At 39.9% G+C, this 18,557-nt stretch overlaps 1 protein-coding gene across 1 annotated transcript in view; it reads left to right on the top strand.

Annotated features, from left to right (window-relative positions):
- Nucleotides 1–18,557, top strand: part of st6galnac3 (ST6 (alpha-N-acetyl-neuraminyl-2,3-beta-galactosyl-1,3)-N-acetylgalactosaminide alpha-2,6-sialyltransferase 3) — a 102,607-nt gene that overhangs the window by 76,464 nt on the left and 7,586 nt on the right. The window lies entirely within an intron of this gene.

Below are 18,557 nucleotides of genomic sequence, written 5' to 3'. Positions count from 1 at the left end.
GGCACCCAAGAGACTAGACCACCAGGCCGAGGTTCCCCGCACCCCCGCCAAGGATGGGGTAGGGGACAGAAGGTCGAATCATGAAGTAGAGTTGATGTGTTCGTATTGGTGCTTGGCATAAAGATGTTTCACATACATCTTTGTTTTTTCCTACTGTTCCTGTGGTCATGGTCTGACCGTCCCGGAGTTGTCGAGGGCTAATCTACTCCTCTAGGAAGTGGAGATGAGGAATGGGGATTATCAATAATGACTCTCAAATGTTCTGCAGAATTTGCAGGAACACAATCACTGAAGAGTTTTGGGGTTGCACGGCGGTGCAGTGGTTGGCACTCTTGCCACACAGCAAGAAGGCCCCGGTTCAAGTCCCGGCTGAGGGACCTGAAACAGAACCACCAACGGGGAATCTTTCTGTGTGGAATTGCATGTTCTCCCCGTGGACGTGTGGGTCTTCTCTGCGGACTCCAGCTTCCTCCCACAGTCCAAAAACATGCTCCATAGGTTAATTGTTTTTTCTAAATCAGGGATAGGTAACTCCAGGCCTTGAGGGTCTTAGTGTTTGTATGATTTCCAGATATCCAAGCCCTACTCATGACTGATTACCTGGTTCAGGTGTGTCCAGGCAATTAGAACTTGCCAGAGCCGGGTATGTTGGAACACATGCAGGAAGTTGCCTATCCCTTCTCTAAATTGTCCCTGAGTGTGTGAGTGAGGCCTCGCGACAGACTGGCGATCTGTCCAGGGTGTATCCTGCCTTCGCCCATCAGTAGCCAGATTAGGCTCCAGCACCCCCGTGACCACGATTGGGATAAGCGGCTAAGAAGATGAATGAATCACTAAAGATCTCTGGTTTATGGGGAAGCGGTGCTGTACACGATGGGAGTAAGATAGATCTGGACTCCTGTCTTTGAGATTGAGTGTAAGCAGAGGTGCTTGTGGAATAGACAGAGATGTGTGATGATACTGTCATCTGAAGGAAAAATCAAAGTGCAGTGTGCTACCACACACAAAACATTGAGAAAAACCATGTGAGTGAAGGATGCGGCTCAGAAATAATGGTTGTCCAGAACCAAAGGGGGCTGAGAATAGAACTCTGTGGAACACCGACGGGATCAGATGGGAGCTGGATCCTTCTTTTGCTATGGTGAAAGGTCATACTCCGGTTACTTCTGGATTCCATGACTCTTAACCTTCATATTTCAGAATTTGAGGAAGCTGGCAGCAGCTTGAGGGATTACATGTTTTAAATAACTGTTGAGGTTTTGCAGCTTGGATGAGAGTAAGCGCCTCCAAATCATGCTGCTAATCCTGAAACAGGCTCACTGCACTCTCCATCCCTGAGTATCATTAGGGTCACGTTGACCCATTTGAGTGGTTAAAAAAAAGTGCAAAAATACACGAGCTGAGACTCCACAGTTTCATTTTGATTTAAGCACAGAATTTGAGAAATAGGATATTTTATATAAGAAAATCTCCACACGTCAATGTCTCTCGTTAATAATTTGGGTCAGTTTGACACGTGTACAAATACACACTAAGACAGACACACAAACAGAATCTATTCACTTTTTCTGTGGGGCCATCAGACCCAACACTTGTGTAATGTTTTAATCTGAGGACTCTTTTTTGATGAGCTGCAGGAATGCCTGTATGTGAACCTGCAGTAGATATGTGCAAAACATGTCAATAATCCTTGGTTGAAGCATAAAAGGATATTTGATTACAATCTGCCAGCAGAATGAGCTACAGGTGCTCCACTCAAAGACATGTGGAGCTCATTATAGTATAGATTGAGACCAGCAGTGCAAGAGAAGAAGACAATTTCTTAGCGCATCAGGAAGAGGAAACAGATTTAGTAGATGAGGGAAAATTTGAACCTCAAAACTGATCTCTCTCCTGGAGGATTTCCTCTGCTAACTGGAGCCAAAGACTGACCAGAATAAATTTTTTTTGGTTTTTTTTTTCTGAAATGTGATGTAAAAAACAACCAAACGTACAAATCTCAACAATAACAATCCACATAGCAGAGTTGTTGGAGTGGAGCTGTTGACCAATCTATAGTAGAAATACTAGACTGTGTTCAGCAGAAAAATGTAGACATTTAAGCTGCCCCAAACATATTAAACACTTATTATTTTATAAAAGTAGCCATTCTTGAACATTATGTGAATACTGGGTTGTATAAAGGAAGAAAGAAAACCAGTAATCCCCCAGAAATGCAGCTCTGGATGATGCCAACAAACTTCCTCCTTCAGCAGTTACCTCAGATTTAACGAGAAGAACTTAAGTCCTACCCCAACGACTGTACATATTTGTATTTATTTTCTAATTTTCCCAGTAGTCGCTTAATTATGATGATGCAGTTTTTTGCCACAACAATAAAAAAAAAAAAACCTGTTTCATTTTTTAAAACATTAGAAACTCAACTCTGGGTTGTGGTCAGGACTTTTGGCGTGGAAAGAACTTTACATTGATATCCCAGCATTCCTTTGCATACATGCTGTCCCTCTAGCTTACAGACCATCACAATCCCAAGCGAACATTAGCATAGAAAAAAAACATGGGAAAAACAAAACAAAAAAAGCAATATCAAAGCTATCCAGCCGTACAGTTAAGATCCAGATTCCAGCTCACATGAGGAAGACAAAGACGTTCATGGATCTATTTTTTTCTTCAAGTGGATGCATCAGAATGGAGCAGAGAAGGGAGATTTTAGCAATGTCAGAATTCCCACCCTAATCCCCAACCACTAAGAAACTACCTTAGCCCTGAATTTTAAAAGCAGTTCAGACACCATGTTCACTACTTTACTTTCGCTTTGCTTAACGCTGAATATGACGTCACCGATTTCAAGAAGTGTGATCTGATGTTTAATATGTGGAAGATTTGTTAAATATTACAGTTAAACATTTTTTTTTTGCAAAAGTTGCAATTGTGGTCTATATTTGTTAATGTAGTTAGCAGTGATGCACGCTAGTTTTATGTAAAGATTTCTGGGAAATTTCAGGCTCACTTGATTTTGGAATGGTAGATTCAGACAGTACTAGAAAATCCCGAACGCACCATATAGTGAGTACGGGGGGAGTCTGGACAAAGCCTTTGGCTCACCCATTTCAGTTGCTGCGTCACAAAGCTGAGCTTTTTCAAACAGAAAGGTTTTGTCTGCTCCTGCCCACAAAGATTTGATAAAAGTATTACTCAAAAATGCAGTTTTAATCCTAAATTATATTATGTTTGTCCTCCATCATAAGAAAAATGCTACAAAAACATTTTATAAACACCAAAAACACAATTTTTATTGAACTGGGTGTTTACTTTATTTATTTTTTGACAGGGCTGAACACAGGACAGGACTCAGATGCAGAGCTTAAGGTTTTAATTCCTTAGATCAATAGCAGAGCTTGCTTGGCAGGTAAAGACACATGACAAACAGGCACAGGACAAGGGGAAACGCAGGCTATAAATACATGAGGAGGGAGAGGCACAGGTGGGAACGATTGGGGAAAATTAGGCAGACACAGGTGTGGGAGGGGCAGACACCACAGGAAGAGGAAGGTCTGGAACGAGAGGTAGATTAGTCTTTCAAAATAAAACCGGAACCCCACACAAGACAACAGGAAGCCTGACGAGACATGACATTTTTTAAGTTTGTTTAAAAAAGATGATGTTAACAGATCGGACCAGTCGAGCTCCATCACCAAACAGGAAGTATTTCAGAGTTTCTGATGGCTGCATGCTAAAGCAGAAAAAAACATTTGGCTCATACTGCAGTTTCTTCATTCAGCAGGTGTTGGTTGGTTTGGATGAAAGTGTGATTGAAGAGCAGAATTTATGTAGATTCATCATTTTTCAGGTCTTAAATTTGATAAAAAATCCACTGATATATCCAAACTCCTTCCTCCTCATCACCTCAAGAGTAGACGCTGACGCCACACTGGTGGAGCAGAGTCTTTGGTGCTGGAATCTGTGGAATCTGCAGCATCCTTGGACCTTTTTTTTTAACCAGCCCTCTGTTTTCTGTGCCTCCACCATGCTCAGGGGGGCATGTGCTTCAGCAAAACTACACGTCCATTAACTGGCAGGAGGAGGGGGGGCAGCGTGTCAGGACATGAAAAACTGGAGAGTGATAAACAGAGCAAGAGGGCAGATGGAAATGGGCTGAAAGGGTCAGAGGGAGAAATTGTTGATAGCAGGGATAAAAACAAGAGCAGAGATTGAATGGGAGGAGGAGGAAATGGTGAAAAAGGCTCACCAGAGAGAGGCAGACAATTCAAAACGGGGAAGAATATTAAACCAGAAACAAAGAGACACTCCGAGGAGCAAAAATCCAATATGTCCGGCCCCTGAAGGACCGCAGCACAAATCATCCATTTCCAGCAAAATGCAATGCATATCACATAACTAAGCAGAGGGGAGACACCAAACAACCTTCCCTTTGGCACATGAGATAAAACAGCTACTAAACAATTATCTTGAAGGATTTTTAATGTCTTCAGCCTCCAGCAAACACTAAAACCTCCAATAACTCAAGACAGCTTTGAGAAAACTTACCAGCATTTCTTCATGGGTCTGGCAGTCATAGGTTCTACTCTCTGGAGCTGTGGAGCTAGACAGCTGTTTGAACAACAGAAGATACACCACCTCCAACCCTCTGCATCTTCTGGAGGAACATGCAGCAAAAACAGGACATGTAGGATCCCACCGTCTTTAAAAAAAAAAGTGATTTTCTTTTCTACAGCAGATGTATGAATGCACTGTCTGCTGTAGCTGTGCTCATTATCAAACTTTCTGTATTTGTTATCAGTCAGTTCGTTGAGTCTAAAAATGTGATTGTAAATGAACTCATTTAGAGAACTGGAGCTGCTTTCAGCGCAGAGACTCTTCTTTCTTGAATCCAGGTTTGTCATCATTTTCAGTCTGAAATGCCTGTAAGGGAAATTCAGGTTCATTTAAGCCACACTTGATTCCGTGAAAAAATTGACCCTAAAACAGAAAATGAAAACAGGAAGCTCAAAGTTTCTTCATCCTGAGAAACCTCTGTTCTCCTGTGGGAAAGTTCTGGGAAATTCTAAAAGGCAAATTCAGCTGCTGTTTTTTTTTTGTTGTTTTTGTTCTTTTTATTTCTAAAATGAACAAAACGAGGTAAAATGTCCTGTTCTCCAGCCTTGAGCACATCATAATAAATGTTAACATCAGTTGCTTCATTATTTTGACTGATCATGTGGAGAAACAACTTTTCATATTTTTGAATATTTCTAATATTTTTTTGTTACTAACATTCAAAATCTGGACTCTAATAGCCAAACGTTTCCATGGAAAAATAATTTATGCATCTCCGAACAAAACATTTTATTTATTTTGTTTTATTTAATTATTATTGTCTCGCAAAACAACCCCCACCAATAATAATTGAAAGTGTAGTCTTGTGTTAGATTTTATAACATTATAGAAACATCTGATTTTTTTAAATAAAAGCGTGTATCAACCACTAAAATTGGGCTAGCTACCTTATTTTAAAGCATCTTTAAAGCATTGACTTACTTTATCTACAAACATAACATGGCAAAAGGTTGTGGAAGTATTAAATATTGAGTGTGTATATTGAAAATGTCCAACATTTTACCTTTTTGTGTGTTCTTACAGATGAGTTTGTTGTTATTCTGTCATTTTAAAGAGTAACAATGACATGGAGCAAAAAGTGAGTGTGTTTATGTTGGCTTAGATCAGTGTGAACAAAGAAATTACCAGTGCACTTGAATGCAGCGATAGCGAGCCCTTTATGAAATCACATAAGTTCGGAAATTCCATGCAGTCCCTGAATGCACCACCTGCTGCAGAGAATATGAGGATTGAAAAAATAAAGTCTGAATTAAATGTTTAGAACTAACACTGGAATGAATGTTTGTGATATCCAAACGGGGAGGGAAGATAGACACTTAAAATTCATGGTTGTGAGTCTGAGACCCTGTAAGAGATGATGAACAATGTCTCACCTGCCGAAGTGCCAAAGTTTTACCCGCATTTGGCGGGTTGGCAGGTGTTAATTTCGAGCTCCTGTTATCTAATTATGCTAGTTTTAAAAAAACTAAAATCCTTTAAAATAAGAGTCTCCCCTAAAAGTAAATGAAGTGCATCCAGTGTGTGGTCACAGCCGCACAACACGTCGTCAATGAGAGTCAAGATGAATAAATAACCCAACAGGATATGAAAATCAGAATGATGTGAGTGCCTCAGCTTTTTCACCTCTGTTGCTAGGAAACACAAAACAGTAGTCCAGATGAACTGGTAAAAAGTAAAACTTCTCTCCTGTTATATTTGTTTGCATTTGTAAAGAAAAAAAAGGGAGACATAACTGTACAAAAGGATAAAGGAGCTTTGTAATGCCAGCAAAAACACACCTCTCACACGACAAGAGGTCTTACTTAGGATCTTAGTTATGATATGAGTAGATATATTTATGGAAAATACAAAATAAAAATCCAAAAACTAAAGCATTAGCTGAATCTCAAGCAGAATTGGGAAGCACCTCTACAAGCCTGCAGAGCTGCAATCCTCCATCAGAATAACTTTTTTCTGCTTTTTCTTTTCAATGCGCCAGAGAAAAACGTTTGGGGAAAAACCTCCTCACCCCCACAGCTCTGCATGGGATTTTGTCACCAGTGGTTCCCTGGAGCTCTGCAGCTTCTTCAAAGGCAAAGGGAGACATGGTGTTTTGTTGCTCTACACAGGAGCCACCCACAGGCAACAGCATGTTTCAGAGCTTATTGCTGTTTGAAGCAATCAATTAATAACAAACTCATCCGGCAGGATCCTGCTGGGAGATGACGAAGAGGGGACGGGGCTGGTGTTTCTGCTGCCGGGGTTTCCAGAGCTCCGATCGATTTTTATGCAGTGTATCTCCGGAGCAAGTACTCGTTTGAAAGCAGCCGAGGCTGGATGGTGCTTGTGCAACCTGAGACTGCGTATATGTAAGCTCCTGCTCGAGTGGCAATTTGTTCGAGCTAAAACAGAGGAGAGAACACAGAAAGAAATGTGTGTGTAGTGTGGAAGCTCGGCCTGATGAAATGCTCTCTGCACGTTTTGTAAGCTCACCGTGGGGCCTGGTGTGGGCGGCTGTGGGTCCACCTCTGAGAAGCTCAGGCTGACCTGGCTGGAAGAACATTGAGCAGCGCTGACCTGGCTCTTTGGCAAAGTGATGCCATTATAAATTCATCCAGAAAGCACAGTTACACAGAGCTCCAGACCTAGAAAAAATAAGACTAATATTAAAGCTTAATGCTCTTCTGGAGATGGAATCACATTCAGAAGAAGTATTTTTTTAGAACAAACAGTAAGGTTTCTATACATGGATCCATCAAGCCATCAGGTTTTAAAAAAACTAACATAATACATTCAAGTATATTTTAAAGGGTAACCAAACCCTAAATCAACTATTTTTGGCTGTTGACTTCTATAAATGGTGCTGTAAAAGTGCTGTCTGTTAGTCGATGCCAACTTGTTTAATTCATGAAAATAAAGTCAAAACAGTCTGTGTGCTGCCCCCTACAGGCTGAAATGATAATTTTGTGATCTGTTAACGGGTGTGAGTCCCAGAAGTTTGACGTCATTATGCTCTGCAGCTCCAGTGTAAAAGCCCCGCCCATCTTTGATTCTGTAACTGTCGGTCGTTAGCGTGTTAGCTTTAGCATGGCTCATAGGTGTGTTCCCTTCAGTTGTCAAAAATCTACAGACTTACACAACTTTCCAGTGGACTCGGCAGTTAGGGAACAGAGGTTTCGTGCAATTGACATTATATCCAGCAAACTCCGTCCTGGTGATGGATTTGCAATGAACCTTTCACTCTGGATTGTTTGTTTAATGCGTTTCAAGATTCAAGATCAACTTTACTTATTTATCCCCTCAGGGAAATTCAGTTGTAGAAGCGGCAAATAATAATAAAGAAAAGCACAAAACATCATTAAACTGCTGTTTGCCTTTATTAGCTATGATGCTAGCGGCACTTTACCACTCTTAGCCCTTAGCTCCGCCGGCAGCCCCGCTGTTGGCCATTGGAAAAGCAGCATCTTTAGCATTGATATAGATTACCGGATTGGCCCTTGCCTATTGGCTGCGATGGTCAGAGACGTGCGCGCACAGGCGCCATTGCTGTGCATTGACTGTTTCAATGTAAGACATGCAGGCATCAACCACAAAATCAGACTAGCTCCCTCATTTTTTAATTTTTTTTTTACAAAACATGGCTCAAATTAAAGCTTAGAAGATGATTAATGTTGTAGTGTATTTATTACATTTCTATTATATCTATAAACTAAGCTGTAAATGTTACAAGAACTGCACCTTGTAGTGTTACAGCTACATAAGGCTAACCTAAGTATCAATCATAGATTTAAGCCACACCTCCTCCACTCAATCCAGCTCCACTAGCCCTGCCCCCTTTTTTGCCATTTTTTTGAAGCTCGGCTGGGAATAGAGTAATCCTCCAACTGCTCAGTTTGGTTACCCTTTAAGCGTCAGTTGTTGCAGGGTTAATAAGGTAATAATATTTGGTTCTCCATTTCTTCAGTCAGTCACCAAAACAAACAGGTTGGAGTGAAAAATGTTATAATATAATATAATAATATATGCCATTTCTTTCAGATATTACTGCAGAAAATGTCTGGCTAAAGGCTGAACTGTCTGCCTGCTTAACAAGCAAGAACAAAAGACACATCAGACTCTGTATCTGCCTGCAGGCATGAAAACAGATCAACATGTTTCCTAAAGTGTAGTAATCTGCCACAGGGATGTGGGGTAATAACGCCATCATATTGGTGTCTGCAGATATTGGCTTTATAATGACATTTTGATTCATTACCAACAAACAACAAATTCTCCGGCTGGAGAGACTTGCAGCATGACGAGCTTTTGTACCTGCAGGAGGATAATAACAGAGGTCAACAAGTCTACAACAAGTACTATTGATAGTACTGTAGTGGAAGGTAGAACTCTTAAAGACCCTCTCTGATGAAAATTAGGTTTTAGGTGTTTTTAACATGTTTTTGTGGCTTATTAAAACTGTTTCTAAGTGTTTCTTAATTGAAATTGTTGTGATTCAGGAGCAGATGAAAAACTATCGTTTGAAAAAGCTTCTAGTTGTGAAGCAAAAGCTTTCTGCTCTGTAACATTCTGATGCATCCACTTACAGACTAATAGATCCATAAATGTCTTTGTTTTCCTCGTCTGAGCTGGAATCTGGATCAAAACTGAACAACTGGATAGCTACAATATTGCTTGCCATTCATGTTGCACCAGTAACCATTGGTTGAGTATCTGAGGGGCTGTGAGCTAGCTGAAGAGTGTGAAAACCATTGACTGTATATACAAAACTGGACGGAGCGGCTGTGACATCACCCATAGAAAATGCCTTATGCTCGGTATTCAGCCACCATTTTCCTGGGATACTGGCGCCACCATTTGGAGCCAGACGACAGTGATTGGTCCGAGTCGGTCTGAGTCACGTTTCTATGGCAACTACTCTCGCTAATGATGCGTGAGCTTGTTGGAAGTCCACACCCCTTCCTCTGAAAGAAGCTCGGGAGAATCTGTCAATCACATGTTTAAGGTGGAGCCAGCGGGCATTACAAGCTTTTACTGAGGCATCTGATTGGTCTGTTTATAACTTGATCAACTTGTAATAAATAAAAACACATTGGAAAAAAAAAGGATTTTGAAGAAGATGCCAAAAAAATGTATCAGAGCAAGATGGTTATTCTGGGAAATAGAATAAGTTATTGGTGTTTATTTCTCAATGGAAGTCTATGAAATTTTGACTTCATGGAGTGAGCAGGTACTTCCTGTTTGGAACGCCGGGGGGGAGGCGGCGTTACTCTGAGCCAAGAATCCTGCCCACAATTTCTAATGAACTCCTGCAGAAACTATGTTCTATAAAACAACACAGGTTTTTTTTTATTTTTTTATTTTAAAAATGACAAAATCATCGTGAACATCCAATAGATCAAAAGATCAGTAGAGTGTAGCTTTTAGCTTAATTTACTTCACCAAATTTGGCAAATAACTAACTTTTTATAACAATTTGTAAAAAATTAAAAAATCCTGTTTTTTTTCATTAAAATCATGTATGTCTAATTCACAATAAATCTTTCCTATCAGTCTTGAAATGTATGAAATGAATGTTGACATTAATAGGAAAAGCAGCAACATATAGGAGTCCTTTTCTGGTCGTATGCATTTGCCTAATACCCTGCCACTCACTTGGGCCTGCTGTGTACAGTAACAGTCTGCATGACTTCCTCTCTGAGTGGGGGATCAGCCTCTCACAATAGAGCTGAGTTATATTCAGCTAAGTGATTTTGACAGGTGTCAGATCGTATTTGTGCAGCCGGCAGAGGCATCATAAAGCACAGTTCAGCTGAAGCGGTCTTCACTGAGGATTTTCTCTCACACACGGACAGCTCTCCCACGGTGAATGTCAAGTGTGTGTTATTGAACGGGTGGGAAGGTAGATGAGTGTCTGGCTGATCCCGGGCAGTTCTTCGCTGCGCCGCAGCTTCCAGCACTCTGCAGGTAAAGAACAACAAGCTCCAGCTCGGTAAGACCTCAGCATTACTTGCTTAGACCTACTTTATTTTTAGTGTCAATCATTTCTTAAAGATTAGTTCTAAAAATGGGTTAAAAGAAGAATACAATACAGCTTTGATGTGCATCCCTTTTCTTCCTTTGATCCTGTTTTTGATGCTCAAACAACAGAGATGGGGATTCGAGTCACAACTTGGACTCGACTCAGACTTGAGTCATGAGTTTGACGGCTTTACACTCGATTTTGACTTTCAAACCTCTGACTTGTTACTTGACTCAGACTTTAATATCTATAACTTGTGACTTGACTTAGACTTCAGACCTCTGACTTGGAAAAACTTGCTATTTTCCCCAAATCCAAGGATTAAAAAGTATGTTGACAAAGCCTGCAAAGTGGTCTCTCTGTCTGTGTTTGTTGACATCCGTGTGTGATATCAGCCCTACATCCAATCAAATTAGAGCTACGTTGGACTGATCCGACAGTCCAACCAATCAAATCGCAGCCCTTAAAAGTGTTCTGGCATAAAAGTTAAGAGATCGTCAACAAAAAACAGCTTGCAGTTTGCAGAACATGTGGATAAAAGGATTATTGACAGAGACTCACTAACGACTTTAACTGACTCTTGAAGCAGAAAAATCAAGTAAGTTTTGAGTGAAAACATAACGCTAGCTTAGCGGCGATCTTCTTTTAACTTACTGCAAAATATTTTGACAGTAAATTGACAGAAATTGTGTATTGAAGACAAACAAAAGTTGTATCCAAAACACAGAAAAATCGTATTCACAACAGAAGTATTGAATGTAAAACTAGATGTAGTATTCACATGTTTTGGTTTTTTTAATCAAAGAGAACTGTTATACATTTTACATTCTTCCTCAGATTCTAATATGAGATAGGAAACAGAATCTGTAGTTGTAAATATAATAGTTTGTAAATCAGACTCTAAAAGTCTTGGTGCCTCATCACCTACAAACTTTAATGCACATCACTCGTCTCTAGTGAGGGACTTAATATCCAGACTTCCTTGGTTCTCTTCCATCTCCAGCTTCCCACATTTCAAATATGGGAAATAAGGATTTTTGTTAAAGAGAAATCATTTTGGACTTTTGATGTAGGGATGCATGAGCTCAATGCAGATTCATCTAATACAGAATTATTATTACTCTGTTTTTGAAATGACCTGAAAGGACTTGAAACATTAATAGTAGGACTTGTGACTCAACTTGAGACTTGTTGGTCTTGACTTGGGACCCGACTTGAGACTTGACTGCTTTTGATTTGGGACTTGACTCGGACTTGAGGACTTAAGACTTACAAAACAATGACTTAGTCCCATCTCTGTCAAACACATCATGCTGCGTACTAATGTACACTGAATTTGGCACATGATGTTCACACTGGACTGTCAGTACCTGATACATGCACATACTCACAGTTGGAAGAGGCGTGGTGCGAAATGTCAAAGCGGGGCAAAGCTTGCTCAAGTCTTTTTCTTTCAGAATAAATATGTTTATTGCCATTGTTACGCAACAAAGATTGTGATGCAACAAAAGTCTTTGTGTTTAAAGAATTTCTGAACGTCAAAGACTTCAAATATAGAAAGAAACACATTGTAAAGAGTAGGGGTGTGCCAACATATCGATATTGTGATATATCGCGATATTTAGTCCTGCGATCGATTCTCGATGGGTTCTCACCAAGTATCGACCTTATATTTTCATTAGAAGAGGCTGTTGCGCCGAGCATCTGAGTCGCGCGATGGAACTATTGAGCAGCTAGGCGCGCTGCGTCGGACATTTGATAGCGACGCAAGCACTTCATTCAGGAAAAAGCACCGGCGAGATACAGTGTCGCGATATTATCGATATCGTGAGCCATGTATCGCGTATCGCATCGTATTGTGAGGTACCCAGTGATTCCCAGCCCTAGTAAGGAGTCAACACTCTGTCTCTCCAGAGTACCGACTGCACTGCATTTCCCAGCAATCCTCAACTTTCTCTCATTTGTCAATCACCCACAAAACACTTAAGCTCAGAGCCTCACTTTGTGCGAAGTATTGTTTGTGCCACCCTGCCTGCATTACTGAGCGTATTGATCTGGATCTGATCTTCTATTTCTGAGCCTGCTTTATCTCTGATTGCTTGCCGCCTGCCCTGACCCACAACTGGACTCTGACAACTCTACTCTCCTCTTGGATGACCCCATACTTATCACTGACCCCTGCATGTCTAACCCTGATTTAGCTTTGTGGACTTTTAGCTTTGTGACTGTTTACTCTCAGTAAAGTCTGTAACAAAAGAAACTGCATTCTTTGTGTCTTCGGGATGTTATTTGTTGCTTGCTACAGCATCTCTGGGCTTATCTCTCTTTATTTTGGTCACAGAAAAACACCAAATATTTAACATTCTGTGTCTTTTTAACCATTAACTCGATCAATGTAATTCTAGTAGATTCTGAAGGAGAAAAGCGGCGTGAGCTGCTGTTCTCCTTCAGAATCTACTAGAATTACATTAATCATGTTAACAAATAAATAAAAAAAATACAGTAAAGCAAAGAACATAAAGGTGATAAACTGTTAAAATGTTCTGGAGCAAACACAGACCTGGAGTTTTTCTCTTCAGGTCTGCACATCCGGACGGCGGCTTTGAAACGCTGGTTATCAGTTCAGCAGATTCCGCCTGGCTTTATCCATTCCAGCAAACCTTTTTTGCTCCGGAACATTCATCCGTCCGTTGGGAACGCGGTGTATGTGTGCCTGTTTGTCAGCTGCTGGAGTGGCAAATGGCTAATGAATAATGTAGGGTTATGGTGACGGTGTTGACAGCTCTGACAGCGGAGAGCTGCCAAGCTGCATGTCGCTTCTAATGTCCCGTCTCCCTCCTGTGCTCCTCAGCAGCTCCTTTATTACAACAAATTGCATTTCTGTCTAATTTCCCTTCCTCATAACTCAAGAGTCTGTGCATCTATGTGGGAGTTTGTTGGACAGGAAAGACAAGCAGCGCTGTTTTTGGAGCCTTCAGCAAGTTTGAAGCTGAATGAGCAGCTTATTGGTTTCCTATTCATTTTTATGTCTGTAATCAGAGTTTAGTTTCTTTCATCACAGGAGTTGGGCTCCCCCCGTCTAATAAAGCCATGGAATCACAGCTCTCAGCCGCATGATAAATGTTCCTTGTTAAACTCCTTTGGGGGCCCGAACAGCTGAACACTGCTCCGTTTGGTCCTTCAGATTAAAACACACTCCTAAAGGTTACAGCTTTGGAAGATCACCTTCTCAGTGGCGCGCTGGCAGACGTGTTTGGGGAACCGATGAGTAGTGGGAAGTGAAAACAAAGATTTCCCAGACGGAGTGGCTCCAGAAGCCCGATTGGACAGCTCTGAAGAAGTTGTTCTCATTCTGTCCAATTTGGAAAAAGAAAAACGTAATGAAGCAGCTCTGTGGTTTGTATTTTTTGGTCACTGTGGAGCGGTATGACTGTCTTTGAACCTGAGACCTCCTGATTCTGAGGTGTCCCAGTTTGCAAACAGCATTTTAAAATACAAAGTTTGTACGGTGGCCGACAAAAAAATAAATGCAAAACCCTCTCACAATTACATAAAGCTGAAGCACAACGACGAAATCCACAACACAACGACAGAAGCCTCAACACAACAGAAATAGTTCACAATGGAAATTAATAACTCTCTTTTTTAAGTTTAATTCAGTTTCAAGCTATTGGCGCTGCTGGAAACTTTCAGCATTAACCCGAGTGGAGGCTCTCTGTGTGCCATGCATCAAACCGCCAGCCGGCCAGCATAGTGACCTCCGCTGTCAAAGGACTGGCAGTCAGGGCGGCGGCGTATGCTAGCTCTGCCAGACCCCGGGCAGACAGAGCTTTTCAGCGGTCGCATCAATCGCGGTACTCCAGCTTCATGGTTATGATGTTTTTATTTCAAATCAAGACAATAATACAAGAACACAACAGTTAGTTAAAAGAAAAACAAAAGGATCCCCCTGCTTTATTTCTATTTATCTCCTCTCAGGTTAATGTTCAAGGTTTCAAGCAGCGCCAATAACATGAAACTTAAAAGAAATAGTCAGTTATTAATTTCAATTGTGTTATGGCTATTGTATGGTGTTGTGGCTTTTGTCGTCTTGTTGTGGCTTTTGTCGTTGTGCTTCGACCTTTGTTGTCGTGCTTCCGCTTTTGTTGTTGTGACTTTTGTAGTCTTGTTGTGGCTTTTGTCGTCTTGCTTTGGCCTTTGTCGCCGTGTTTCTGCTTTTGTCGTTGTGACTTTTGTTGTCTTGCTGTGGTTTTTGTCATCATGCTTCTGCTTTTATGGGCTTGTTGTGGCTTTTGTCGCCATGCTTCCACTTTTGCTGTCGTATTTACGGCTTTTTCTGTCGTGCTTCGGTTTTGCCGTCGTGTTGTCGGCTTGTGTCGTTCTGCTTCAGTTTTTGTCATTGTGTGACGGTGCTGGAATGCACTGTTGTTGCCAGAATGTAAGTTGTGTCAGGCTTTGGGTCTGATTGTTGTAGAAACTGTTGGTCTGTCTTTCACAGTTCAAGAAAGTGCTAGAAAGCAGGAGGAGATACAGGGGTTGAAAACGTTTTTATTCATTTTGTTGACCCCAGAGATAGAGGACCCTTTTGAGGTCTGAGATATTTCATCTCAAACGTTTGAAACCCCCCACACTTTCAGTCTGTCATTTGGTCATTAAGGAGTATTTTAAAGGCTAGAAATGATTTAAGGATTTGCTTTAGTTTCTCTGACTCACACATGCAGAAAACCTAAGATCTTCTCATAACTCAGTCTGCAGATTCTCTTCAAAGGGTCATTTGATCTCCTCTCCATCCCTGTTAACTCCTCCAGATGATGCCAAACAAACTTAGTTAAACCAAAGCCAATTAAGCAGGAAAAAATATGTCATTTCAAAGTGTTGGATGATACTCCAACACTTTCAAAATAATCGTAGTTTTCTGTGTCGAGTTACAAGTTAATCAGTCCATAAAGATCCACTGCGATGAAAATTGGGTTTTTAACATGTTTTAACATGTTCTTGTAGCGTTTCTCTGATGATGGAGGACATGTCTAAAGAAATTTAAGAACAAAATTATATTTCTGAGTATTTCTTCATTTAAATAGTTGTGAATCCGACGGAAAAAAATACAGTTTGAAAAAAAGCTTATTGGTTATGGATCGAATATGCAGGGCTGCTCCGCTCAATTCTGATCCATCCATTTGCAGACAAATAGATCCATGAACGTCTTTGTTTTCCTTGTCTGAGCTGGAATCTGGATCTAAACTGTATGAATGGATAGCTCAGATATTTATCACCATTTCTGTTGCACTGGTCATGTGAAGGAGGGTGTGAGGGGCTGTAAGCTATCAGGAGACAGTGTAAACACGGAGCTCTCAGTAACAGGGAGAGTAAAGGAGGACAGGATGCTGTATGGTAACAGTCCTATACACAACTCCGAGGTGAATTTCTAATGAACTCCAGCTGCTCTCCAGAAACTATGTCCTAGAAAATGACACAGGTTTTTTGGTTTTGGGTAAAAATTACATCCTAATCACTAAAACTCCACTCAGAACGCTTTGAAAATAGATCAAAAGATGATCAGAGTGGGACTTCCTAAGCAACCGTAATTTGCTTTAAAACTAAGATTGGCATGCTTTAGACAGCAGGTCACCTGTCCAGCACATGCTTTTTTTTCTCTTTAAAACTTTAGAGACATGCTGAGTGAAATCCGTCCCTACAGTGTTACAGGTACATGATGCAGCTGGTGTGAAGCGTGAGATTTATCTCTGGACACTTTGTGGTGAAAACAAAAGCAGAAATTCATCAAAGTAGCTATCAAATTGGCTGGCAGAGCTATGAGAATGATGCCTGCAAATTTCATTCTGTGACTCATTAAAAATGAAGAAAAAAAATCTGAAGCCTGGGATAGATTGAAAAAAGAACACGGGAGCAGAAGGATGTTTTATGAAAAGTCAGGTTCAGTAACCAGAAGATCAAAGACAAGAATGTCAAGAGAGTTATGAACACTGTTTGAAGGATCAAGATACTGAAGCAGAAAAATTGCAGTAGTGACGTTAATTTGATCAGATCCTCTCAGGCCAACACTCTACCTGTTGGCTTTGTATGTGTATGGCTGAATCTCACCCGACTGCAACAACTCGCCTTTTGTTAAAGACACAAAAATGTGCAGATTAATGAAGCTGAGTTAAAAAAATGAACTTCACAAATCTATGGTTTGATTTTCTTTTGATACTTTTTCTGTGGTGTGTTGCAACTGTCTGCTATATTTTTATGGATTTTCACTCTTGAAAATCATACCTTTGATTAGTTTAAAGTGCTAACTATGTAGAAAACGTTTTGTAACCAGAGAATAACGACTTTTAAATGAAAATTAAAAAAAAAAAAAATTAAGCAGAATCAATTCAGTAATTTTGGCAATTATCATCAACCTTACAAATTCATCCACAGGCAGATTAAGTTTGGGTTGTGCGACTGTCGCATGGATTCTAGATTGAATTCAAATGTTTTTGTGTTGTTTGTGTTCATGTTACACAATCACACAAACAACTTTCCTATATGCAGTATGTCTGTGCTTTTCTTTTTCTCTTTGCAAACACACTTTACTAACTTAGTTCTGTGTCTTACACTTTACAGAGAATAAAATGGGCAGAATTTGAAACAGGTCAGAAACAGACCTGAAATACACTGAATGTGAATGTAGTTTTGGAAGCTCCCTCACAACAATCATACCTCCCAACCATTTAAATGCATCTCAAGAATGTCGATGTACAATAAAACATGAAGGAAATCTAAAGTTGTTAAGATTTACCTGTTTAAACTAAATCTGTCATTCATTTTTGGTTGTTGTGTAGTTGTTCAATATAATGAAAACCACCCTGATATCTGTAGTAGTATTCTTTTAAGACAAACAGGAAGACTTTAAATAAACCCAACACAAAAAATCCTGACGTTATTCCAGTTACATCGGTGAGAGAAAGTGTCATGTTGCATGTTTACATGTTCAGCTTTGGGGAGTTTTCAGGTTTTCTGAAATGTCAGCTCTTATATTTACACTCAACTTAATCTGCTAACTATTTGAGTCTGGATTAGAACCTGTGAGACGGTATAGTTAATATTTTTAAAAATAAAAAATCTGAAAACTTCATATGTAATGTATAAATACCACCTAAAGATCAAAATCATTTTGTTTTAGTTTTTCATGCAACAATTTTACATATATGTTTACCTGCAGAGGTAATTGCAGGTGTTGGAATCATATCTTTGCTTCACTGCGATAAGAAGGCTGCAGTTGTACAAAGTAAAAAAAAAAAACAGAAGTCAGTAAACTCAAAAAGGTCATGAGAAATTGTTCATTTTTGCAGAATATAGCACAGATTCAGAGAAAATTAGGAAAACAATCTTTTTTCTTATTTGAAGTCATTCTGTACCATTTACTGTTTATTTATCAACAGAAAAGGAAAGTTGACATCAGCAGATCGCTGTCCATGGTGCTGATCCTGAAACCGTCTTTAATCTACATTTGCTTTTGAACTGCTTTCACTTTGTCTCAAACCTGTACGTTGTTGTAGAGATTCTTTTTTATTTAAAACCAACTTGAATAAGAAAAAGAGAATAATTTGCAAAATATTAGAATTATTTGTGTTATCAAAGAACATACTTTATGTTTAAATGTGAATTGCACGCCATGGGAAGCAAACCCGCAGGATTCCTGTGTGTCAGTCCTGCATCCAGATACCTGAGCTATCCAGCCACTAAAGACATGTCTCTAAATTATTACTATTTTTAATAGTCTTGATGAATAAAATATATATATTCAATAATCATTGATCAGTGATTTAGGTTATTTTAATCTTTATGTAACACAGTAAACATTCTGCTTGTTTTTCTGCTTGTTGTTTTTTTTTATTATTGATTATTTATTTTTGGGGAGGAAAAAAAAAACAATTTTCTGAAGCCACATATT

This window comes from Oryzias melastigma, linkage group LG17, assembly GCF_002922805.2.
Source record: "Oryzias melastigma strain HK-1 linkage group LG17, ASM292280v2, whole genome shotgun sequence".
Taxonomy (NCBI): domain Eukaryota; kingdom Metazoa; phylum Chordata; class Actinopteri; order Beloniformes; family Adrianichthyidae; genus Oryzias; species Oryzias melastigma.
Note: the sequence above shows the minus strand (reverse complement) of the source record. Positions and strands in the feature narration are given on the sequence as shown.